Raw genomic sequence first — 25,332 nt, forward strand, 5'->3', positions numbered from 1 at the left:
TGAGAGAAATGAATTGAGCCCCCTCCCCTTCTCATTAAGTATCATTGCAGGAGATGAGAAACCACCTTTAGGGTGTTTTTATTCTCCTGCTTCACCTAGGTACAATATAATGAATTTCAGGTTGAATCTTTTCCCCCTGTAGATCAACTCGGATTCAGGCACATTAATCACTTCACCGGTTACAATAGGTTTAATGTGCTTCAATCGGCAGATCAAGCTAAGAGGGGAGAGAGAGATTTCACACATGGTACTCAAAGATGAAGGCAGATTCTCAAAGGAAAGGGTGCTTTTCTGCTTTTGTTCTGCATTAACGTCCCTGAGCATTTTTTCCCTACTTAATTCCCAATGTGCAGAATTGCTTGAGTGTAGACTTCCTACTTAGGTAACTGCACAGACACTTACCTGTGCTACAATGCTAAAATTTTGGCTATTCTCGCCTCTTCCCTTTTCAGCTCTTAAAGGACAGCTTCAGAGAATTTGTCAACCAATCACACAACATGACGAATTCAGCAAGCCTCCTAGGCTTATTTGTAGCTGAACACACTTGTAGTTGGAAAACGAGGCAATTTGCTGGTTAATAGTCCAGGATGGTCAACCGATGTTTCATTAACAAAAGCTGATGGTTACGACCAGATCTGCTAATAGCAGGGCAGAGAGAAATAGTTGTGAAATTCTTATTGGATGCTGTTACATTTAACGTTAAGGCTGATGTTTTGTGTTATTGTATTGTTATTTCAACAGTTTGGAATGTTTGTCATTGTATGTGTTGTAATTTACTATTACATTACACTTTCCCCCCTGAAAAGTGGGACTGAAATTAATGTGGGACGATTATGATAATGGTTATGAGTAGTGGCAATGGAATTATTATTTTCTCATATGAATCTGCCTGGACTTTGAGATCTTTGGTGGCTGCTCCCAGAATCTGGAATTCCCTCCCTGGAGTTCCCTCTTTGTTGCCATTCACCAGCAGGTAAATACTTTCTTGTTCCAACAGGCTTTTGGTAATTTGCTGGTTTTCATTAAAGGGCTGGTGCCATACTGTTTTTTATTATATGTTTTAAACAGATTTTTTTATATGTATATAGTTTTCATTCTATTAATGTTTAGTGGTTTTAAAAATGATCCCCACCCCCTATGTTTTTAGCAATTCTCTTTTTTATCTGCAAGCTGTCTTCAGTCCCATCAGGTAGGGTATAAATAGATTAATATTAATAATAACAGATATGGATTGTGGCTAGCATCTCGTGCACATCACTTCCCAAACCAGGGGTCAGAGTGCATGGGATACAGAGCAATTGGGAGTGTGTACAAAGCTAATAAATGGACTTCTGAGTGCAAGGAGTGTGAGTTCCCTAAAAGTTTAATGCTGAAAACATTTTCTTAGGCTCAGAATGTGCTCTATTTGACTCTTGGGTTTTTTTTACACCTGGCTGGCAGATCAGGGGGGCAGATGCGACAAGATTTGAATTCTGCCCACCTTTGATGTAGGTCTATATCTGCTTGAGCCAAACATTGTGTGACCCTTCCCCTTCAACAGGCAGGGAAGAACAATTGTGAATTTGGCCTACTGTGTACGGCATAGCATTTGCATCACAAAGGTTTGTATCCTGTGCAAAGGATGTGCGCCCTTTCCTCCACTGTATGTATCAGATTGTTGGAAGACAATCTTACTTGGCTACGAGTGATCACCAAAGAAGAAGAAGAAGTATCAGATTGTTAACTTGGGTGGGTGGGTGTGAACTGGCCCCTGGGACAGGGCTGGAACTGGAAGGCATTAAAGGTCACCTACCTTTTCAACTCCTGGCAAATAGAAGGGGAAGAAATGGAAGCAGTGAGAGATTTTACTTTCTTGGGCTCCATGATCACTGCAGATGGTGACAGCAGTCACAAAATTAAAAGATGCCTGCTTCTTGGGAGAAAAGCAATGACAAACCTAGACAGCATCTCAAAAAGCAGAGACATCACCTTGCCCACAAAGGTCCATATAGTTAAAGCTATGGTTTTCCCAGTAGTGATGTATGGAAGTGAGAGCTGGACCATAAAGAAGGTTGATCGCCGAAGAATTGATGCTTTTGAATTATGGTGCTGGAGGAGACTCTTGAGAGTCCCATGGACTGCAAGAAGATCAAGCATCTCCATTCTTAAGGAAATCAGCCCTGAGTGCTCACTGGAAGGACAGATCCTGAAGCTGAGGCTGCAATACTTTGGCCACTTCATGAGAAGAGAAGACTCCCTGGAAAAGACCCTGATGTTGGGAAAGATGGAGGGCACAAGGAGAAGGGGACGATAGAGGACGAGATGGTTGGACAGTGTTCTCAAAGCTACCAACATGAGTTTGACCGAACTGGGGGAGCAGTGGAAGCCAGGAGTGCCTGGCGTGCTCTGGTCCATGGGGTCACAAAGAGTCGGACACAACTAAACAACTAAACAACAACACCTTTTCAACACCTTGCCGAAAGACTGCTGGCAATCTAAACGCTCTTTTTAGAATGGCTTCGTAGCTCTGTGAACCTTCAAAACTAACACAGACTCCAGATTGCTGTGTGCGTGATAAAATGCATAATGCCGTCCTCTCTGCTTCCTAGAATTTACAATGCTATTTATTCATTGGATTTTTATTTATTTTACGTAAACTTCTCTCCCCCCCCCCCAAATGCACTGAAAAATCAGTTCCTCCCTTCCCGTCGCTGAAGATTCTCAGTGTCTTGCAGATTGGGGCTCTCTCCAGCGGCTCGTCTTTCATCAATCATTCCTTTTCTCATACGTGCTGTCCAATCGTTGTTCCATAATGCTGTTTACTAAAAAATGAAAAACAGAAAAACCTAAATAAAATGTGCTGAGGTCAACACTGCAGTAATAACAAGAACTATAAAGCATGGAGGCAAACACACACCTCAGCACAAACCATCCTATTATTCTGAGATAAAAACTCAAGAGAGGGGTAGAGGAAATAACCCTGGGCGGGGGAGATGGCAGAGAACCTAAGAACTCTCCTAACATTTTTAACCTCTTTATGTCTCCTTTGTAAAATGTTAGTGGCCCAGTTATATTGATAGACTGTGAATGGGGCAGTGCATCACCCAGAAAGGGGCCGTAAAGAGCAACTTGTTTGTTCAAATTATGGAAACAGTATTTCTTTTTAAAAACATGTCAGTGTACAGCAGGGACGAAATACAGCTTGTGGAGGCTAAATCTTCTTTTCAGCAACGTACGTGAAATCAAAAGTGGAGCTCAGCCTTTCAGGTGTTCTCAAAAGAAAGCCCATTTGCATCACATGGTCCTTGCTCGTAGCCTTACAGCGCAGAGAGCAGGGGGGAATCTTGGCCCTCCAGACACTGTGGGACCGGGCGTGGTGAAGCCATGAGCGGGGACAGGCACACACACAAACAAGACACAATTGAGACACAGGACAACAGTATTGGAAAATTCCATTCCACCTTTATTTGCAGACATGGAACTGTTGCATGTCACATGTCTGTTTATATACCAGCACAGTCTGCTGGGAAGTTCTCTGTGTGTGTAGCTTTTGCTTTAGACTTCTTCTCTGAGGAGACGAAAGGGAGATGACATGTTTTCTTTGTCCTGATTTATGCTTAATAAATCTTTAGCTGTCAGTATGTTTCCACAAGCCTCACGCGTGTTCTGTTTGCGCAGTATGCTCTGCTAATATAGCATGCTCGGGCTTTTGAAGTCGAAGTCGCTGATTTACCTTGCACCAGAGATAGTCACGGCTGGAAGGGCATGATCCAGCTGGGGGCTAGCCAGCTGGCATCTCGACCCCCAGAGGATACCGACAAACAGTACTTGGGATCAAACAAGGCCACAACTTTTATTGATTACAGATGTAAGCAAGTTTTCATAGAATTGTGTAGTTGGGAGGGACACCAAGAGTTCATGCAGGAAACTCAGCTAAAGTATCCATGGCAGATGCCCCCCCCCCAATCTCTGCTTGGAAACCTCCAAAGGAGGAAAGTCCACTACCGAGTGGGAGGCTGTTCCACTGTTGAACAACTTCCACCATTCCCTCTCTTGTGGAATGGCCCTGCACCCAATGTGGGACATGGGTGGCGCTGTGGTCTAAACCACTGAGCCTCTTGGGCTTGCCAATCGGAAGGTGGGCGGTTCAAATCCCCATGACGGGGTGAGCTCCTGTTGCTCTTTCCCGGCCCCTGCCAACCTAGCAGTTCGAAAGCACACCAGCATGAGTAGATAAATAGGTACCACTGTGGCAGGAAGGTAAACGGCGTTTCCGTGCGCTCTGGTTTCCGTCACAATGTCCTGTTGCACCAGAAGAGATTTAGTCATGCTGGCCACATGACCCGGAAAGCAGTCTGTGGACAAACGCCAGCTCCCTCGGCCTGAAAGCAAGATGAGCGCCACACCCCATAACCGCCTTTGACTGGATATAACTGTCCAGGGGTCCTTTACCCTTTTTTTACTTTTACCCAATGCACACTGTTCCATTTATTTCCTCTTGCTTGCAAACCCAGTGAACTCCAGTTCAATGACACCATGCACATGCACACTGCCTCAGACGTACACACCTTTGCCTAACTGTGACTTACGTTTTCAAATCGGATGGGAGCTAGTTTGAAGGTAAATGCATCAAACATCAGTATTCCTCAATAAACTATGGGAGCTATATCTAGGGATTGTGGGTAACATCAACATGTGTACTCCACTTCAAACACCAGTGGTGGGAGAGCACTGGAGCAGGAGGAGATGGTCATGCGTACAACACTATGGCACCAGGTTTACATGCAGCCTGCCTCTGAATACCAGGTGATGAGGATCAACAGGAGGTAATGTCTATTGCCTTCAAGCTTGGCTTGGAGGTTTTCTGTAGGCATCTGCGGAAAGTAGGGTGCTAGGCTAGATGAACCTTTAGTCTAAGCCAGCTTGGTTCTTTTTAAGTTCAGTTCAGCCCATCGGATGAATTGGTTACCACTCAGTGAATATGGCTCCAGAGGGGAACTGTGTTCCCTCGATAAGAAGTACTCTCTCTCTCTCTCTCTCTCTCTCTCAATACAAAAAAGATAAGAAAGGCTTATCGGTGATAGCTGTGTTGTGTTAGCTGTGCCACAGCACTGAGCCATCATTCAATAAGTGCAAGTATCACATGGCAAAACACGGACTTCGGAATCGATCTTTTCAAACGTATCTGTCAAACGGTGGAATGGAAAGGAATCTGCGGGTTTGCTAAACAAAACTTGAAGCACACAGGGGTTTTGATGTTTTGCTTCCAATTGCTTTATTTTAAACCCTTCCTGCCCTGTGAGATTCCACATGTATGCTGGGCCCTCTGACAAAGCCACTTCAGAGCTAGGGAGGAGGTGGGGTTGCGGGCTTCATGCCTCTCCACACACACGTGGGGGCTGGCTTTCAGCCCCCGCGGTACCAGGGGAATCCTCGGACGCGTCACCACCCCGGCCAGCCAATTGGCTGGCCCGGGAGGCATGGCCAGCTCTATTTATGGCTGGCGCAGCCGAGGAGCTCCCTCTTTCCCGCGCCTCAGCTGATCAGGTTTTCCCTCCCCTCCCACCCTTTAGGCTAGGCTCTCTGACGTTGCTATGGACTTTGGTTGGTCGCTGTCAAGGGGCCTGGTAGGAATTTTTCCAATTGGCAGATTGGCACCAGCCATTTGGTTTTCTCCTACCTCGTAGCAAACCGTCACAACTCCCGGTATGGGCGGTTAGGCATTGATAGGGGTATTATTATGCAGATGAAGGGGGGGGAAGGAAGTGCCATCACCTTCCCCCAAAACAAAGGGTAGTCTGGTAAAGGATTCAGGGGGGCGTGGCCTTGTCCTAAGCCTATGGATGTGTGGGCCCACGGCACGCCCCCGAGCGGTGACCCTGGGGGAGCTCCTAGTTGATGTGCATCAGCGGGACTCCCCCTACTGGTGGTTAACCCTTACCGGTCTTCAAGCAAGCGGGCTGAAGCCGCCGGTTAGTTGATAGGACCAATGCCTAAGCCAATACCGCTCAATTCCTGTAATCAATAAAATTGTGGCCTAATTTGACCCATTAACTCGAATTCTTGTGTCTCGTGTCTTTATTTCTGGGGGGGGGGGGGGACTCGCCACACAAAGATGCACCTGGAACCTTGGCGGCAGAAAAAACATCTTGGAGCAGAGGGAGAGAAGCAGTTTAGAGAGTTTTTAAAGTCTTGACAAGACTTACAACTGTGCCTTGCAGGTCTGCTGAAAACATGCTGATTGAGAACATGCTTGTAAACCGTACAAAAATAATAATTGGTATGAGGGCCGAAGTCTAAGCAGGAAAGTAAAGGCAATTCTGAATGGTGGTCTTAAATTCACATTTCTATACAGCTTGATTATTCATCCTAATCCCAGTCCGAGAGAGAGATCAGAAAATGGGCACATTCATGGCTGATTAGACCCTCCAGAAAGAGACGTGCTTAATCTGAACTTTTGTCTCTGAAAATGAAGTAGCTGCGACTATATGACCAAACAGTGGGAGGGGGAGAGATGGGAGCATCAATTTGGTGTAGCACTGTGTGGTTACTATGTTAATGTGCACATGTAACCCTGATGATAGAAACATGCATCATGTCTTGTTAGTACAAGGGAGAAACAGCTGCACCATGTACAGCTTTTAACCCGGAGGTTGTGTTCCGAGGGACCGTGTGAGTCAGTGAAATCTATTTGAAATCACTGGGGAAACCCTGCAAACACCCCATTCTGCCCCTGCCCCATTCCACCCCTCTCTGTGACATTTCTGGGTAACTTCCAGGCTCAGCGCGATGCACGTGCGCGCATTCACACACATATTGAACAAGCGTAAATGAGGGGTTGCCTGTACTTAGAAATCTTGCTAGCTTCTTTATGCATAAGCTTTTAGGCAGGCTCCACTGTTCTCTCCTGTGCTTCTTGGCATCTTAAGGGCAATGCCCATCTTTTTGGCACAAGGATTTAACCTGCTGCTCTGTGGAAACCAGTGCTAGGTAGCAATTAACTTGTTTTTGTTTTTTTTTAAAAAAGAAAGAAACCTCTTCTTTAATCAGCATTCTCCCCATTTATCAGTTTTGCAGAATGGCAGATTGCAAATATCCATGCCCTGTGCCTGTCCAAAATGCTTTTCATTTTACAGCACAGCCTCTGTTATGGCAGCCTTAGGACATGCTACTGTAATTCTGAAAATTACAACACGCAGGAAAAAAATGATACACTGGGGCGCCGTAAAGCAGCCTAATGAAGCTTGGCACTCTAAGCCAGGCATCCGCCCTATAATAAGGACAAGCTACCAACATATTTATTATGGCCTTTTACTAGTCAACCAGCATTAGTTATAGCCTTGGTAGTCACATTAGATTACAGCCACAGCACATTTTACTAGAGCTGTCTATCCCGCTCGAACTGTCAATCATGCTGCAATGATTCCTTCATATCATAATACTTTTACACTGCAGCCAAGCTGAAATAACGCAAATGCTGCCTCACTAATAACTCGGTGCTTTCCCCAGCATTCTGTTTCAATACGTTCAGAATAAATTTTAATCTTCACCGTCGAGCAGAGTGGGTGAGATCAAGAAATGCATTTTTTTTAAAAAAAAATCAGAGCAAAAACTCCACCAAACTCCAAGACCATCGCATTCTCATAACCTCCTTCCTCAAACGCTAACTCTCTGCAGGCCTCAACGGTTGGTGCAAGGACTCTTGGGAATTCAATTGCAAAGGCCCGTGAATTTGCCAGGTGCTGTCTCTGTGCCTTTTCTGACCTTTCTGGATTCTTCTGGGCTTATTTGGGGGATTTTAAAAATCACTTCTGGGTTTGTTGCGATGCGCAGTTGCGTGCATATTGAATGTGCTTAAATTGGGGGGCTGCCTGTATCAGTATCACAGGAAAAAGAGCTGGAGGATTATCAGGAAATGCTAATCCTTCTCCCTATGAAAAACATGATGTCAGAATGCAACCTTTCATGTGCCTTTTCCTTATTATGTCCCTCCTGCTGCTGCTGCTGCATGTTCCTATTGGAACTGGCCCTTCAATTAGCACCATTTAAGACCCAGATTCCCCAGTTGCACCTATGGCAAATGTATTTTTAAGGCTGTAGTGTTGCCATGTGGAAATACTTTGAGCACGATGCTTGTTTGAGCAGATGGCGTGTGTTCGTTGAGATACCAAGTAAAGATTTGCAGCACAATCCTATGCAAGAATGTATTCAATAAGCCGACTCCCAAGATTCCAAACTCGGTCTATCGTGAAATCACAATGAGCCTCTTTGATTTAGGAATGGAGCTGTTGGTTTGGTTTGGTTTGGTTTGTTTTTTTTTAAGTGGTTCCAATACCGACATACAGTGGTACCTCGGGTTACATACGCTTCAGGTTACATACGCTTCAGGTTACCGACTCCGCTAACCCAGAAATAGTGCTTCAGGTTAAGAACTTTGCTTCAGGATGAGAACAGAAATCGTGTTCCGGTGGCGCAGCAGCAGGAGGCCCCATTAGCTAAAGTGGTACCTCAAGTTAAGAACAGTTTCAGGTTAAGTACGGACCTACGGAACGAATTAAGTACTTAACCCGAGGTACCACTGTACTGATAAGTGCTGTGGGTGCCAGCACAAAATGGTGGCTGTGGACATAAAAAGAGGTGCCAATACGGGTGATTACCATGACCAAAAATCTGGAGAATCTGGAGAAATCTGACTATTTTTGTTTCTCATTTTTCCATTTAAAATCTGGGAGCTACTGATGGAAATAGGCTAAAATATTACACTATAGAAGTAACTTGGCAAAAGCTGTCACTTTCATTCCCCAGTGTCCATCTCTCTGCTGGCACATTTCCAAGGCAGAAATGAGACACTGATCTCCAGCAATTAAAAGGATATTAACTGGCTTTTTAGATTTCCAGATACACAGCCAGCATCACCACAGACACTAACGTGAGATGCCACTTTATACAATTAGTCGTTCGGGGAACACATGCCAATAAAGACCTTGCAGAGCTTTGCCTGGTGGTGGTATTGAACTGGAAAGCTACTCAGACAAACCCCTCCAGGTGCTTTGACATTAGCATCTTGATTTAGATGACATGGGACTTGTATTGGCACCAGCCAAGTCCACGCCGATGAACCACACCAATTAAAATGGAACTCTGGGTAAGTAGATTCTTTATTTATAAATCACCCAATTGCAACTGCTTGTCCTGCAGAGAGTGGTGGGTGTGCAAAAACCAACCAATCTACTTGTGAGATCTACATAATTAATAAATCTCTTATATGAAATTACTTCTGTACTTTAAAAGGTAAAGGTACCCCTGACCGTTAGGTCCGGTTGCGGGCGACTCTGGGGTTGTGCACTCATCTCGCTCTATAGGCCAAGGGAGCCAGCGTTTGTCCACAGACAGCTCCCGGATCATGTGGCCAGCATGACTAAGCCGCTTCTGGCGAACCAGAGCAGCACACGGAAACACCATTTACCTTCCCACCAGAGTGGTACCTATTTATCTACTTGCACTTTTACGTGCTTTCAAACTGCTAGGTGGGCAGGAGCTGGGACCAAACAACGGGAGCTCACCCCGTTGCAGGGATTCGAACCACCAAACCTTCTGATCAGCAAGCCTTAGGCTTTGTGGTTTAGACCACAGCACCACCAATGTCCTTCCGTACTTTAGAGGAAGTTTATGATGTTTTATGCTGTGTTCTTAAGATGAATTGTATACCGCCCTAGGTACTTTGATTGAAGGGTGTTTTAAAAGCATGACAAATAAATAATAGGCACCTGTATATTTTTTACATTATTCAAGTCCTTATTTGTATTTTTTTGTGTGTGTTTAAATGAATAATCTATAGAGCTAATGCACTTATAGTGTTATAAGAGATCTAGGTCCAGGTTTTTGTAGGCTTCTGAAGAAGACAACTGAAGCGACCTGTAAGGTATACTTTATACATTTATCTGCTTTTGTCTAGATCACTGGTCAACAGGTCATAATGCTTACCTTCTTGGCACGAGATGCTTCATTTGGCTGATTTTTGCAGATCAAGCTGCTATTACCTATTACAGTGGTACCTTGGGTTAAGAACTTAATTCGTTCTGGAGGTCCATTCTTAACCTGAAACTGTTCTTAACCTGAAGCACCACTTTAGCTAATGGGGCCTCCCGCGCCGCCATGCAATTTCTGTTCTCATCCTGAAGCAAAGTTCTTAAACTGAGGTAATATTTCTGGGTTAGCGGAGTCTGCAACCTGAAGCGTCTGTAACCTGAAGCATCTGTAACCCGAGGTACCACTGTACAAGTACAGGACCAGATCAAACCAAAAAAAGTTCTGTTTCTGGTCAGTTGCAGCAATCCTGATTTTGATCTTTGTGAAGACCTTTAGATCCCCACATGTTCCAAAAAAAAAGGCTATTCTAGATTTCTGCATTTCATTGCTAACGTAAAATCCATAAAGCTTCCATGCTAAATCTGGTTAATGAACAACTTGCAATCCCCATTTCTTGTATCCCATCAAGGGGTTGTTGCCATCACCCCACCATCACTAATCTGCCTTCATTCTACATTCTTCAAATGCTGAAAACAATCTGATTCACATTGGACAGTACTGATATTAAACATATACTTCTCTCTCAAAATGTGCTTTATTTGAAATGTCTCCAGAGATAGATTATATCGAGCAATGAGGTAGTAATTTAAATGTGTCATGCAAATCGGCTTACAGGTCCATTACCACGCATCTTTATTTCTACAAAGAACACTTCTTCATAAGCTTCTAATAACAGCTCTTGCAGGAAATAGCTATATATATATTATTTTTTGACTTCAAATATTTAATATGGCACCATTTAAGAGTTCGTTTTCTTTGCTCTATACCGCAGATCAGTGTCACAGAGTGTAATGATAGGGTTATTTTCTCTTTCAAAAATAAGATTGTATGGATCTGGAAAAGCCTTCTTTCTTTATTAAACAAGAGCCTTGAGGCCATAATACAAGTTTTCTCATAAATGAGGAAAGTATATTCTTCTTATCCATCCAAGCTAAGGAAGAGAAAATGAAAATGAAAGCAAAATATACTTTCAGGGATAATTTGAGAGCCAAGTGCATAGCTGACTTGTTCTTCTGACAGGAATACTTCTTAATTGTTGGCAGTTAGGAAAAATCAGGAAGAGATGACCAAGCCATCACTGTTGGGAACGAAGGAGATGAGAAAGGATCAAGCCTGGGTAGCTCAGTTGGTTAGAGTGTGGTGCTGATAATGCCAAGGTTGCAGGTTCAATCCCCATATGGGGGTAAATTTTCAATGATGCTTTGTATTAGGATTTCCCCCTCAATTTCTTTCTTTCTTTTAATAAATAATTTTTATTGGTTTTTACACATATTTTCCAACATATCATCCTTTTAAACATCATTTCAAAATCTTTGGCTATCACAGCCTAAGACATCCTTCAACCTCAACTGATGGTTTTCTTAAAATCCTTTCTAATTACTGTATTTTTCGCTCCATAGGGCGCACCGGACCATAGGGCGCACCTAGTTTTTAGGGGGGGAAATAAAGGGGAGAACAATTATTCCCCACCCCCAGCCCCAGCCCCAAAGAGCAAAGAAGCCAAGACAGCGAGCGGGATCCATCCCGCTGGCTGTCTTGGCTTCCTCCAGCTGGGAGAGGCTTTGGCAGAAGCCAAGACAGCGAGCAGGATGGATCCCGCTGGCTGTCTTGGCTTCGTTTTTAGCCGCGGGGCTGGGGCGGGGGAAGCCCGAGCTTCCCCTGACCCCATCCCCCAGAACAAGTCCAGGAGTGGCAGCAAGATTGCGCACAACCTCACCGCTGCTCCCAGAGCTTGTGGGGCTGGGGGCGGGGGAAGCCCAAGCGGGCTCCGAAGGCTTGCAGATAGCTGCCTGAAGCCTGGGGAGCGCAGCTGGAGTTGGCGCTGCGCTCCCCGGGCTTCAGGCTGCTCCCGCCATGCTCAGAAGGGTTGCGGATAGCTGCCTGAAGCCTGGAGAGCGAGAGGGGTCGGTGCGCACCGACCTGCATTCGCTCCATAGGACAAATATAATTTTTTTATTGGTTTTTGCACATATTTTCCAACATAACAACTCAAAAAACAACGTAACAAATATCTGGCTATCACAGCATAAGACTTTCTTCAACCCCTTCTAAGGGTTTTATTAATTCCTTTCTGATTTTGCATTTTGTTACTATACTTACTGCTATAAATCTAATGATAATAATAATAATAAATTTTATTTATACTCCGCCCTCCCCAGCCAGAACCGGGCTCAGGGTGGCTAACACCAGTAAAATTACAGTAAACATAATAGAGGGGGGAAAACAATTTAAAATACAGGTTAAAATGCAATTTAAAATGCAGCCTCATTTTAAAAGTAGCCCATAGATCAAAACCATAAGGGGAGGGAAACATAAGGGTCAGACTGAGTACAAACCAAAGGCCAGGCGGAACAGCTCTGTCTTGCAGGCCCTGCACTATTTTTAATCCCTTTAACAATAATTTGTAAAGTCCTCCTTACAAAACTTCCTAATAATTTTTTTTCTTGTACGGCTCCTCTGACCTGCTTAACTTTAAACAGAGAATATTACAATGAATTCCTAAAAAGCTAACTATGTTTTCAATTATTCCATTGCGAAAGATGAGTTTGCCAGCCTGTAGTAGTTCTGTCAAAAACAGTTCTGTCAAAAACATGTCATTGTGGAACTTGGCACTAAACAATCTGGAATAAGTGCACAGTGCTCCTGTGAGTTCACCCCATCACATGCTAATCAAGACTGACCATTGCAAAAGTGTGACTGTGGCTCTGGTTCACAACTAGAATAGATCACAATATCAAAAGACCGGTAAAATGCTGAATTTCAGACACCACAGAAATCAGCAGCAAGCCTAATGAAAAGTTCTAGCAAAAGAAAAACAGGGACATCTGGTATCACAGAATCTGGGCAGGCACACAAAACTGACCAAAAATAAAACACAGCAAAAAGCTTGTACAACTGCAGAATACGTGCAAGTGGATAAGAAGCAGTCATGGCGTACATATTTATTCCTTTCACACCGAAGGTTGATGGTGCAATGCCAAAAATGGTATCACTTCTAGGATATGGAACTACTCTGTGAACCCATTCCTCATGAGGATCTGTGAAATTCCTGGTTCTGCTACATGCTGGGACTCCAAAAAAACAACAACAGGGCAGGCAGGGTGTCAGGCACCTGACTGGCCACAATGCATGTCTAGTAGGATGTGGGTGGCGCTGTGGTCTAATCCACTGAGCCTCTTGGGCTTGCCAATCAGAAGGTCGGCAGTGCAAATCCCAGCGACAGGGTGAGCTCCCATTGCTCTGTTCCAGCTCCTGCCAACCTAGCAGTTTGAAAGCACACCAGTGCAAGTAGATAAATAGGTACCACTCCGGTGGGAAGGTAAACTGTGTTTCCGTGCACTCTGGTTTCCATCACGGTGTTCCGTTGCACCAGAAGCAGTTTAGTTATGCTGGCCACATGACGCAGAAAGCTGTCTGTGGACAAACACCGACTCCTTCGGCCTGAAAGCGAGATGAGTGCTGCAACCCCATAGTCGCCTTTGACTGGACTTAACCGTCCAGGGGTCCTTTACCTTTACTTTTTATGTGTTCAGACCCAGAAACCTCCCCCCTAAATAAATTCACACTTGACTCAAATTTTGGTTTTGGTTTTTGGCAGAATTTAAGCCACAACTTTATTGATTACAGAAAGTGACTGGTTGCATAGGCTCTGGTTCGACTAGCTCCCTGCCACGCAGGTAGCGCTGACCCACGGCTCCAGCATAGGTCAGCCAAGGGTGAACACCTGGATAAGCGGAAAGCCAGGAACAGGCTATCTCCGCCACCCAAATGTCCCCCTGGACTCAGGCAAAGGCACAACCCCCTCTCAGGGGTTGACCAAACCATCAAGTCCCTGGATTCCTTTAACGGAATACCCTTCACAAAGGGATGGTGAGAGCGTTCTCCCATCCCTATCACCTGAACCAGAGCCTATCCGCAACCTTACAAGTTGTGACGATTTACTACGCAGCAGGTGAAATGGCAACAGCCAATCAGCCAAGTGGGGAAATTCCTGCCATGCCCGTGTCCCAACGACAGACGACACACGACGGCATAGCAAGGTCAAGCGCAAAGCCCTAAAAGTCAGGAGAGGTGGGCAGGTGTTCCAAATGCACGCGCCAAAAGAGGAAGCTCTGGGTCACATGCATGGGTTTAAATAGATCCTTCAAACCGTTTGGACTGCGTCCCATTGGCCAGATTGCACCCAGCTACGAGGGACCTACCAATCGGGTGTTGTGGCTGACCAATCGTACCCACCCACAACACAGGGTGTCGGTTTCCAGGTCTCACCGCAATATGTGCCCTCTTTAAGGGAGGACCCAATTTACCTAGTAGGTGGCATTTGGTTGGATATGTGAGAAATTGTGCAGGCTTGGTGCAAATATGTTATGCAGGTGACACCTGGCTTGAGAGCAGTACATGTGAAAAGGATCTAGGAGTCTTGGTTGACCACAAACTTGACATGAGCCAACAGTGTGACGCGGCAGCTAAAAAAGCCAATGCAATTCTGGGCTGCATCAATAGGAGTATAGCATCTAGATCAAGGGAAGTAATAGTGCCACTGTATTCTGCTCTGGTCAGACCTCACCTAGAGTACTGTGTCCAGTTCTGGGCACCACAGTTCAAGAAGGACACTGACAAACTGGAACGTGTCCAGAGGAGGGCAACCAAAATGGTCAAAGGCCTGGAAATGATGCCTTATGAGGAACGGCTAAGGGAGCTGGGCATGTTTAGCCTGGAGAAGAGGTTAAGGGGTGATATGATAGCCATGTTCAAATATATAAAAGGATGTCACATAGAGGAGGGAGAAAGGTTGTTTTCTGCTGCTCCAGAGAAGCGGACACGGAGCAATGGTTCCAAACTACAAGAAAGAAGATTCCACCTAAACATTAGGAAGAACTTCCTGACAGTAAGAGCTGTTCGACAGTGGAATTTGCTGCCAAGGAGTGTGGTGGAGTCTCCTTCTTTGGAGGTCTTTAAGCAGAGGCTTGACAACCATATGTCAGGAGTGCTCTGATGGTGTTTCCTGCTTGGCAGGGGGTTGGACTCGATGGCCCTTGTGGTCTCTTCCAACTCTATGATTCTATGATTCTATGATTCTAGGTCCAGGGTCAGTGTGTGAAATCCTTGGACAGGTGCCAGGAGCTCATAAGCCTGGCAAGGGCCCAATACCTGATGCCTACCTCAATTTCCCCTCCTAACCTGGCACTCTGAGCATCACCAGCCAGCTGAGTTTAGCCACACTTTTAATTTCCCACAACATTCCATGCAAGCATTGTGGTTTTACGATTTTATGATTCCCACCTGCCCAGTGCTTCAAAGGAAACAACAGAAAAGTCTCAAAGACAGCACTGGAAAGAATATATTCATCAAATAATAATAGCTCTTAATAAAACAATAAAATGTCGAGTGCATTTTCCCTGATGACAACCTTCCTCGGGGCCAGAAGACTGCACGATTCTCCTGTCAAAGAAGCATCTCTCTCACTGATTTAGTAGAGCTATTATTACCTGATAAAGGCACTTTTCAGAATCATTTTCGGTTTTGCCTCTCCTTTTGCTGCTAACAAACAAATGATACAGCATGGCAGTAATGATGAAACCTCTTTTTTAGTACTGGTTCCTTTTTCCGAAACAGAAGAGAAAGGAGCGTCCCGTGATCTCACCGCCATTGGAAGGAGCCAAATGTCGAACATGGGTTCCACCAGATAAAACAAGAAATGGCAACCTTTTGTCAGCTCCACTGCTAGGAATGTGAAATTTGCAAACAGCTGGAGCCAGAAACACAGCATTTTCTTAGACAACACCCAGAGGTGATGAGCTCAAAACAGAGATATGAGGGGTAAATAATCAAGCAGGGGAGAGAAGGGGAAGGAAAGCACAGTATGGGGATTTTGATTGACATCTGCATGACCCTGGGATTTCATACACCCTTATGGAAAATTGAAAAGCTGTGAAGTGTTGGAGGCAAAAAATAAATAAATCTCAGGTGCTGAGACTGCAGGTAAAGCACCCAATTCACTGTTGCCTCCACAGTTGTTTTTAAACAGAAGACAGGTTTCAGTAGCATAAACAGAGAGTGGATAAGCATCAATCTCTCTCACTTTTATTTTTTCCTAACAAGAAAATCCTTCATCCTTCCTGCCCCAGGTAGGAACCTCAAAGCAACATCTCTCACACCATCTGGCATATTCCTGACGTCTGACACGGCTTGTTTGCCTGAAATGCAAAGCTCACTGCAGGCCGATGAGTTTTTATATTGCAGTCATTTCCACCTCCTCCTCAGGATTTAACATGGTGAAACAAGGTACAAAAGCCAGGACACAACATGTTACAATGTGACAAGATGAAATGATAATTTCTACAAATAGTAATTCCATGGCATCTCAGGTGGAAACGAGATTTGCATAAATCCCATTATGATTTTGGTCTCTGGCTTCGGTTGTTGTTAATGCTATGCTTTACGGTGCTATAAATTGAATTACAGCAATACTGTTCTGCAGTTGCAAGACAGGGAAATCTCATAGAGTCGGGTGTATCTAATTCCCCTCAGGCAGGTTTTACAGGAGAGAGGGGTCCTGGGGGAGGTTTCCCCTGAGCTCTGTCCAAATGGGGGGGGGGGGGACTGCACAGAAAATAAACCTGAATGTATTTTTTTTTTAATCCTCAAAGGAGAGATAACATGATTGAGGCAATAGTCTGAAGTCAAATGATGCAGTTCTACAGGTGAAGCTTAATAATAATAATAATAATAATAATAATAATAATAATAATAATGTCCCCCATCTGGATGGGTTGCCCCAGTCCCTCTGGGCAGCCTCCAAAACATTTAAAAACACAATAAAATATAAAACATCAAAAACTTCCCAATACAGGGCTGCCTTCAGATGTCTTCTAAAAGTTGTGCAGTTGTTTATCTCCTTGACATCTGATGGGTGGTCATTCCACAGGGTGGGTGCCACTACCGAGAAGGCCCTCTGCCTGGTTCCCTGTAACTTGGCTTCTCGCAGCGAGGGAACCGCCAGAAGGCCCTCAGAGCTGGACCTCAGTGTCCGGGCTGGGCAATGCAGGTGGAGATACTCCTTCAGGTATAATCAAATCAAAACATAAAACCAAAAAATATATAATCAAAATAAAAACAACAGCCCAGTAACCGCCCCCCCCCCTTACCCTTGTCCCAGGGCAGGTTACAACTATTTAGGAGCAGGGATAACCGGGGTTCAAATCTCCACTTAGCTATGAAGCTCACTAGGTGACCCAAACCTAGTCACTTTCTCTCAAATTAGCCAAAACCTCACACGGCTGGTATGACAATAAATTGGGGGGCATTTTTTTAGATTTGCCTTGAGAGAGTCTTTAAGCCTCTTTTGTTGACCACCAGCATTACGCTTTCCATTTTAAAGTTCGGAATAGAGTGGTTGCTTTGGAAGACGAGAATCGGGCATTCGCACAACATGACCAGTCCAACGAAGTCGACGTCGAAGAACCATTGCTTCGACATTGGTGATCTTTGCTTCTTCCAGTACACTGGCATCAGTTCGCCTCTCTTCCCAAAGCAACAACATTTCCAAAGCAACAACATCAAGGCAGCCCCACATAGATGGCATTGCAGAAATCCAGCCCCGAAGTTGCCAGTGTTATGGGTCACCGTGGCCAGGCTATCCCTGTGTCACTTGTGCTTCCAGTGACAGTATTGGATCTAGGAGCACTCCCAGATTACACAGGGGGAGAGCAACCGCCCCAGAGCAGGCAACTAAGTTGTTGTGCTAATGGAAGCTGCGCACAGGAAACAGGAAAGGATCAGAACGAAATGCCAAACAAAAACAAGACAGAGCAAGTAAGCTCCAGATGCTTCAAGAGTGTGAATTAAGCCACACTATATATAATCATGGAATCGTATGCAGGAATCTCAACTAGATCAAACATGGCTGATGGCCATCCAACTTCTGCTTAAAAACCTCCAGTGTGGGCCCAGAGTTTCACAGGAGATCTCTAATGATGTAAATTGTTTCAGTGGCCATTTTCTCTCCTTAGGGAAAACTGTCAGGAGTTCGGCCTACACTCGAGTAGGACCCTGGTAGAGACACATGCGGGACTAGCATGTTCTCTCCCTCCTGGTCGATCGTTTGGGAGCTTCATAAGCTTTCTTCAGCCTGAACATCACAGCAACCGATGCCAACCGACACCGGCACACTTTGGGATCCGCAGAGTATGCGCAGTTGCGTAACAGACCTCAGCAACTCAGCATTTTGGCTAATCTACTTTATTTACATACAAACACACACGGAGCACTGCAACATGGCTCCCCCTCTCTCTAGCATCAGACAGCAAAGAGAAAAAGAACAAAGGACAATAGTCCCACTTCACGGAACACAGTAACACAAACATCCTGTCTCCGTCACTTCCCACTCTGTGGAGTCAAAACATATACCGTCATGTGATAGACAACAATCCCATGACTGCAATCATGGAGCAGGAATTCTAACATGCGGCTATGGTTCTGTCGAAGGAGGCCGAACTTTAACAGAGAATTCTCAACACCCTCATCAAACTACAGTTCCCAAGATTCTGTGGTGGAAGCTATGGAGACTACACTGGGATCGACCTGCTTTAAGTGTGTAGCTATAGACGTGTCCTTGGAAACACTAGAGTGATATCTGTTAATTAATTCACTTGATTATGCAAGTTTATATTACAGGACAATGTTATAGCACACCTTTGAGTTCATGCCAATATCTAGCCTCATTTATTTCACACTGCCAGCCACAGAAATATAAGAATTGTAATTGGGTGAAAATATTCAGTGTCATTATTTTACCATAAGAGGTATCAGCTGTTGATGGCACCCTATAGCTTGTTTTTTTTCTTGGGCACGCTGATGAACTGCTGCTAATAAAGAAATCGCCACTTATAAGCAGAACTTTTTTTCTTTAAAAAAGTTATGGATTTAATTTTCCCTGTAGTCGTTGTTGGGAGAGCTTCTGATAAATCACAAAGTTGAGCAAATCTCATGTACTTGCAGAAAACAAACACTCAAATATATAGGTAGAGCAGGGGGAAGTCGATGCCCATTATATTATTGAGATATGAACTGCCCCATAAATTCAAAAGCCAACAGCAGGATAATACCTTTATTAGGCTAACTAAAAGGTCACAAAGTAGTGATGATGAGAGGTCACCAACATGGCTCATGCGTTCCTGCAGAAGGTTGTTGTTCAAGTCTCCTAGCTGTTCCTACATTCCATTTTAAGACTGAGACTGAAACCAGTGCAGATTCCAAGCTCCAATCCTACATGCAACCACGTAAGATCAATGAGACCTACTTGTGGGTAGAGATGTATAGGATTGGGTTGTAACTCTGTTTAAAACAACAACTGCTGTTTGCATCAACACAGGGCATATCAGGGGAAAGGGCTTCTACAGGTTTCGTCCAGTTCTTAAGGTGGTGCTTGAAGGCTGTCAACTCTGCAGTTGAGTTTACCCAATTTCTGTTTCGAACTACGGGGGAAACCACTGTGGTTGACCTGTGCCCCTGACTCATTTGAAAAACAGCAAGAGTCCTGGGGTACTTTAAAGACTTTTATTACGGCACGAGCTTTTGTGAACCACTGATTATGGAGGACCCTGTCCTCAAAGTTATTTTCTTTAAGTATTATAGAAACACACAATTACAAGTATACAAAGGATGTATTTTAAAAATATATTGATTTATAATGAACTTTTCAGGTTTTATGGAAGTGACTATCATTTGTTATTACTTCTATCATAAGCTCAGCCAAATATAATATGTTTAAGTTGAAGAATGACAATGGGAGAGTGTGGTAGATCACGGTCAGCTTTTTATACTGGATGGAGATCACAGCCTACTTGAAGTTGGACATGCCTGCTGTAGCGCTTTTAAGCATCTTTCGTTAATGTCTGCCCAGCATTGTATTTAAAATTCCAAGCCAACAGGTGGTCTCGTTTTTCTGCAGTCTGCTAACCCACAAAAAAATCAGTTTCCACCCTAAGATGAGCTGCTCTAAAACTATCTAGGCATCAACCTTTTTGGAGTTGCTGCGCCACAACAGTCAGAAGTTTGTGTTTTAAAAACAAATTCCTATAGTCAGATTTAGAGCTGAAGGATCAAAAGTAGGGGTCGGTAAACTACGGCCCGTGGGCCAGATCTGGCCCAATTGCCCTCTGAATCCAGCCCACAAACGGTTCTGCAATTGCCACTTGGATCGGCGCAATTGCCTTTTCTTTTTCTTTCTTTTTCGGGCACCATTTTTTGCAAAAAAACACACCAAAAACCCTGGACTATATCTCCCAGCATGCTCAGACTTCCACAACACTGGCCAATCCGAAGCCTTAGCAACCTTAGGCCTCCCCTCCATTGGCCTGTTTGACACAAGCCGGTGGCCAATGGTGACCCCTTCTGGAGACTCACTGCTCCAACCAGGGTGAGGCGCATGGCAGGGCGCCTTGTTGACGTCTAGCTCCGAGAAGGGAGGAGAAGCGAAGGGTCAGGAAGAAGCGGGAGCAGAGCGCCTGTGAGGAGGGAGGAGGAAGAAGAAGAGGAGGAGGAGGAGGAGCTTGGATTTGATATCCCGCTTTATCACTACCCTAAGGAGTCTCAAAGCGGCTAACAATCTCCTTTTCCTTCCTCCCCAACAACAAACACTCTGTGAGGTGAGTGAGGCTGAGAGACTTCAGAGAAGTGTGACTAGCCCAAGGTCACCCAGCAGCTGCATGTGGAGGAGCGGGGAAGCGAACCCAGTTCGCCAGATTACGAGTCCATTGCTCCTAACCACTACACCACAGAAGGAGGACTCTTCTGTGCTGCTGGGTGGTGGCACATTAGCAGCACGGTCATGGACACCCTGGGGTAGGGGCCCTTCCCAGCAGGGCGGCTGTGGCCCCTCCACGCAAGCCGAGACCCAGCACCAGCGGGGCACCCCCTCCCCAGCCCAGCCCGCTCTGTCTGAACGTGGTGAGTATCTCAGCTGCTCTGTCTCTGAGGGAAGGAGGGAGGGAGGGAAGGCATGTGCGTGTGCACATGTGTGCGTGCATGCACATAGAATAGAATCATAGAGTTGGAAGAGACCACAAGGGCCATCGAGTCCAACCCCCTGCCAAGCAGGAAACACCACCAGAGCACTCCTGACATATGGTTGTCAAGCCTCTGCTTAAAGACCTCCAAAGAAGGAGACTCCACCACACTCCTTGGCAGCAAATTCCACGGTCGAACAGCTCTTACTGTCAGGAAGTTCTTCCTAATGTTTAGGTGGAATCTTCTTTCTTGTAGTTTGGATCCATTGCTCCGTGTCCGCTTCTCTGGAGCAGCAATAAACAACCTTTCTCCCTCCTCTATGTGACATCCTTTTATATATTTGAACATGGCTATCATATCACCCCTTAACCTCCTCTTCTCCAGGCTAAACATGCCCAGCTCCCTTAGCCGTTCCTCATAAGGCATCGTTTCCAGGCCTTTGACCATTTTGGTTGCCCTCCTCTGGACACGTTCCAGTTTGTCAGTGTCCTTCTTGAACTGTGGTGCCCAGAACTGGACACAGTACTCCAGGTGAGGTCTGACCAGAGCAGAATACAGTGGCACTATTACTTCCCTTGATCTAGATGCTATACTCCTATTGATGCAGCCCAGAATTGCGTTGGCTTTTTTAGCTGCCGCGTCACACTGTTGGCTCATGTCAAGTTTGTGGTCAACCAAGACTCCTAGATCCTTTTCACATGTACTGCTCTCAAGCCAGGTGTCACCCATCTTGTATTTGTGCCTCTCATTTTTTTTGCCCAAGTGCAATACTTTACATTTCTCCCTGTTAAAATTCATCTTGTTTGTTTTGGCCCAGTTCTCTAATCTGTCAAGGTCGTTTTGAAGTGTGATCCTGTCCTCTGGGGTGTTAGCCACCCCTCCCAGTTTGGTGTCATCTGCAAATTTGATCAGGATGCCCTTGAGTCCAAGTCGTTGATAAAGACATGCATGGTCCGGCCCACCACAAGTTCTGAGGGACAGTGAACCGGCCCCCCACATAAAAAGTTTGCTGACCCCTGATCAAGAGATTTGCTTTAAAAAATAAAAAGGCAAATCAAACTTTTAATTTACTCTTCATCTGATTAACCACATCATAATTAGTGTTGTCCTGGATTCCAAAACCGAATTAAGAGGAACTTGCAAAGCAATTAATTTGTTCTATTGTGGGAAAGGTGCTGGCATTCAGAGAGTGAGCCCCAATGTTATTTCCTATAGAAATTCTGACATTGGCAAAGCTTCAAAAGGTTTTGTAAATACATCCTCCAAGGAGTCCACGTTTTTTGTTTAATGTCTTGACTCAGACTGACTCTCACTGTATCCTCCTGAACAAAACTTTCCCCGTTTCCATATCCCTGGTGCTGTCGGTTGCTAAGCAACACATCAAAGGTCACAGTCTTTCTCCGACTAATTAACAGATTTCACCTAAACTTCCAAAAGATTGCTAAGCAACAGCCGCATCAACAATTTCCTTTACCCCGCTTCTGATGCAGAGCATACCTTGAAAATGTACCTGTGGCCAAGATACATGCTGGGTCCATGTAAATTTGCTCTACAGTCTAGACCAAGAAGCATTGCAGGTGGGAATCTTCTGCAATAAACATCTAAAGATGGATTCCTAAGGGCATGCAATTAATATAACTATCATGTAATAGGCTGTTTCCCCCCCATCTATATTATGCCATTTATCTCAGTTTAATCCTTTTCATTGTACATAATTGGAGCCCATCAACAGGGCAGAACTTGCAAGAGACAGGATTCCCATGTGGTAAATTTCATGAGATCTAAGCCATGTAAATCTACACCAAGTTCACAAATTGAGTGGAAGAGGTACCACATAAAAAAATCAGTAAGCAGCTCACTTTGTTCCATAGAAGGAAATGGCAGCCACTGAGCCAGCCTTGCCTTCCTCCTTCATTTGCATAACCCTTTATAAATCATGTTCATGGTTGGAAGTAGCCATCCTACCTTGTGCTCCCGAGAATTTAAAGGAACAATTGTATGCCCTTTGGACTTGATATGAAACACTGGAATAGGGGGTCAGTGGCTGTTTTTAGGTTCCATGCCCGAGGAGAAAATGAAAATTAAAACATGCAGGACCAGAAGTATAGGAAACCACTTTATACCATAGGAACAGTGGCAAAGCATGGCGGGGGGGGGGGGCAGGGACATTTGCCCCGGTGCAAAATTGTTAGGGGCACAAAGTTTCAACACCCGGTGCTGCCTCAATTCAGCTGCGTGCTTCTGTCACTGTGCTCCGTCGAAATCGGCTTCTCTGTGCGAACCAGGATGTGACCTCGCCAGACAATGGAATGACTCTTGTTATCTCTAGTTACAGATAGGTAGCCGTGTTGGTCTGCCATAGTCAAAACAAAACAAATTTTTTTTTCCTTCCAGTAGCACCTTAAAGACCAACTAAGTTAGTTCTTGGTATGAGCTTTCGTGTGCTTTCAGGTATCTGAAGAAGTGTGCATGCACACGAAAGCTCATACCAAGAACTAACTTAGTTGGTCTTTAAGGTGCTACTGGAAGGAAAAAAAATTTTGTTTTGTCTTGTTATCTCTGTGGCTGTGACTTCCTGGGTGACATGGATGCCATTGGGCAGTTGAATGTGCATGTGTACTCTGTCCATTTCCCTCTCCCCGCTCCTCCATGCAGCCCCAGGCACTGGCAACCCATGCTACACCACTGCATAGGAAGCTACATTGAGGGCTTGAGACCCACTGGCTACTCCTCACATGGTTTAGAGAGCCAGTCAAAGGCGTTCCCAGTGTGTCGCATGCCGACAGCTTCTAGGAGCCACAGGTGAGAGCTGAGTGCTGGGTGGGGACCGAAAGTGGACAAACTACCCCAGAACATGTCTCCCACCAGAGGTACTAACCCTTCTCTAACAGCCCATACACTTCCTACTACAGTGGTACCTCGGGTTAAGAACTTAATTCATTCTGGAGGTCCGTTCTTAACCTGAAATTGTTCCTAACCTGAGGCAGCACTTTATCTAATGGGGCCTCCCGCTGCCGCCGTGCCACCGCTGCGCGATTTCTGTTCTCATCCTGAAGCAAAGTTCTTAACCCGAGGTACTATTTCTGGGTTAGCGGAGTCTGTAACCTGAAGCGTCTGTAACCCAAGGTACCACTGTACTATGAGTCAGTGGCTTATGTGCTTCTGGCTTGCACTCTTCATAAAGATTTGAGGAGTGAGGTTATTACCCCTCTACTATTGTTCATGCCGGGTCGCTAAACCATTGCTACCATGTCCTTTCTTTTAGCAGTTCAAGATGATCAGGTGACAGCAAAAACTGCAAGGTTTTTAGCGGGGGCAATTAGAATAAGATCTATTATTTGATTATTGATGTAAACCCCCAAAATGAATTTTCTATAGTTAAGTTTTTACATCTATCTTCAGTACATTTTATTTTATTGCTATGGCTAGTGGCTGATGCAAATAAAGATTCTTCTGATTCTGATTCCCTACTACTAAACTACTACAGAAGTAAAATCTGAGCGTCTATGGTACCTGGAAGAGTATTGGACAACGGAGGTAGAGATCCAATCCTGGAGAGGGAGATCTGATGTCAGAGCCTACCTCTTTGATGCTTCATGCTCTTCCAAAGTGTGCCCCAACCAGTGTCAGAGCTCTGACATCTGAAGGACCACAAAGGGATATGCCAGGGGTATTCTTGGAAGCGGATAGGTTCCAACGGATTTTAAGGATTCCTGATCCCTTAGTACACACCCCAAACCAGGTGAAAAAGGCATGTGTGCCTCTCCTTCTCCTTCTCCTTCTTCTCCTCCCATTGATTTCAATGGAAAGGGGGGGACACCAGAAATTGAGACCAGAAATTGATCCATAGCTTTCCCCCATCCTCAGTTCCACTCTGCCAACAAGCACCAAGCAAGGCATTGGCTGAGGCAGCTAAATGCTTTTGCAATTCCCCTGCCACTTTCAATTTCAGCCTAAACCTGCTAAGAGTCCACCATATCTCTCTATTCAGCAGGTTCTCTTTTCATTGATGAACACTTCTGTTTAATGAGCAAAGTTCTTGACTAATTAAATGTTAAGCGCTAACAGCCGAGAGACAAGACCAGCTTACACTGCAGATCCTGATCTGCAAATACAATTAATTCTACATGTTTGCCGAAAGCTTTTCGCTCCCAAATAATTTGTTATAATGATGTGCCAGGTAACGGCATTATCAATAATATATCAGTTGCTATCTGACTTACAAGAGGCTGAAAACGGAATTAAAAAGAGATG

The 25,332-nt window shown here is 44.9% G+C and overlaps 1 protein-coding gene across 3 annotated transcripts in view; it reads right to left on the minus strand.

Moving 5' to 3' along the window:
* Positions 1 to 2,624: 2,624 nt before the first annotated feature.
* The window catches only part of LOC310755714 (uncharacterized protein), an 86,673-nt gene continuing 63,965 nt past the window's right edge, over positions 2,625 to 25,332 (minus strand). For all 3 annotated transcript variants that reach the window (XR_014544464.1, XR_014544465.1, XM_083599060.1), the window contains one exon: positions 2,625 to 2,801. The gene's annotated coding sequence lies outside the window, so the exon portion shown is untranslated. The remainder of the gene's footprint in view (positions 2,802 to 25,332) is intronic.

The sequence above is a fragment of the Podarcis filfolensis genome, assembly GCF_964270895.1.
Source record: "Podarcis filfolensis genome assembly, chromosome: 2".
Taxonomy (NCBI): Eukaryota; Metazoa; Chordata; class Lepidosauria; order Squamata; family Lacertidae; genus Podarcis; species Podarcis filfolensis.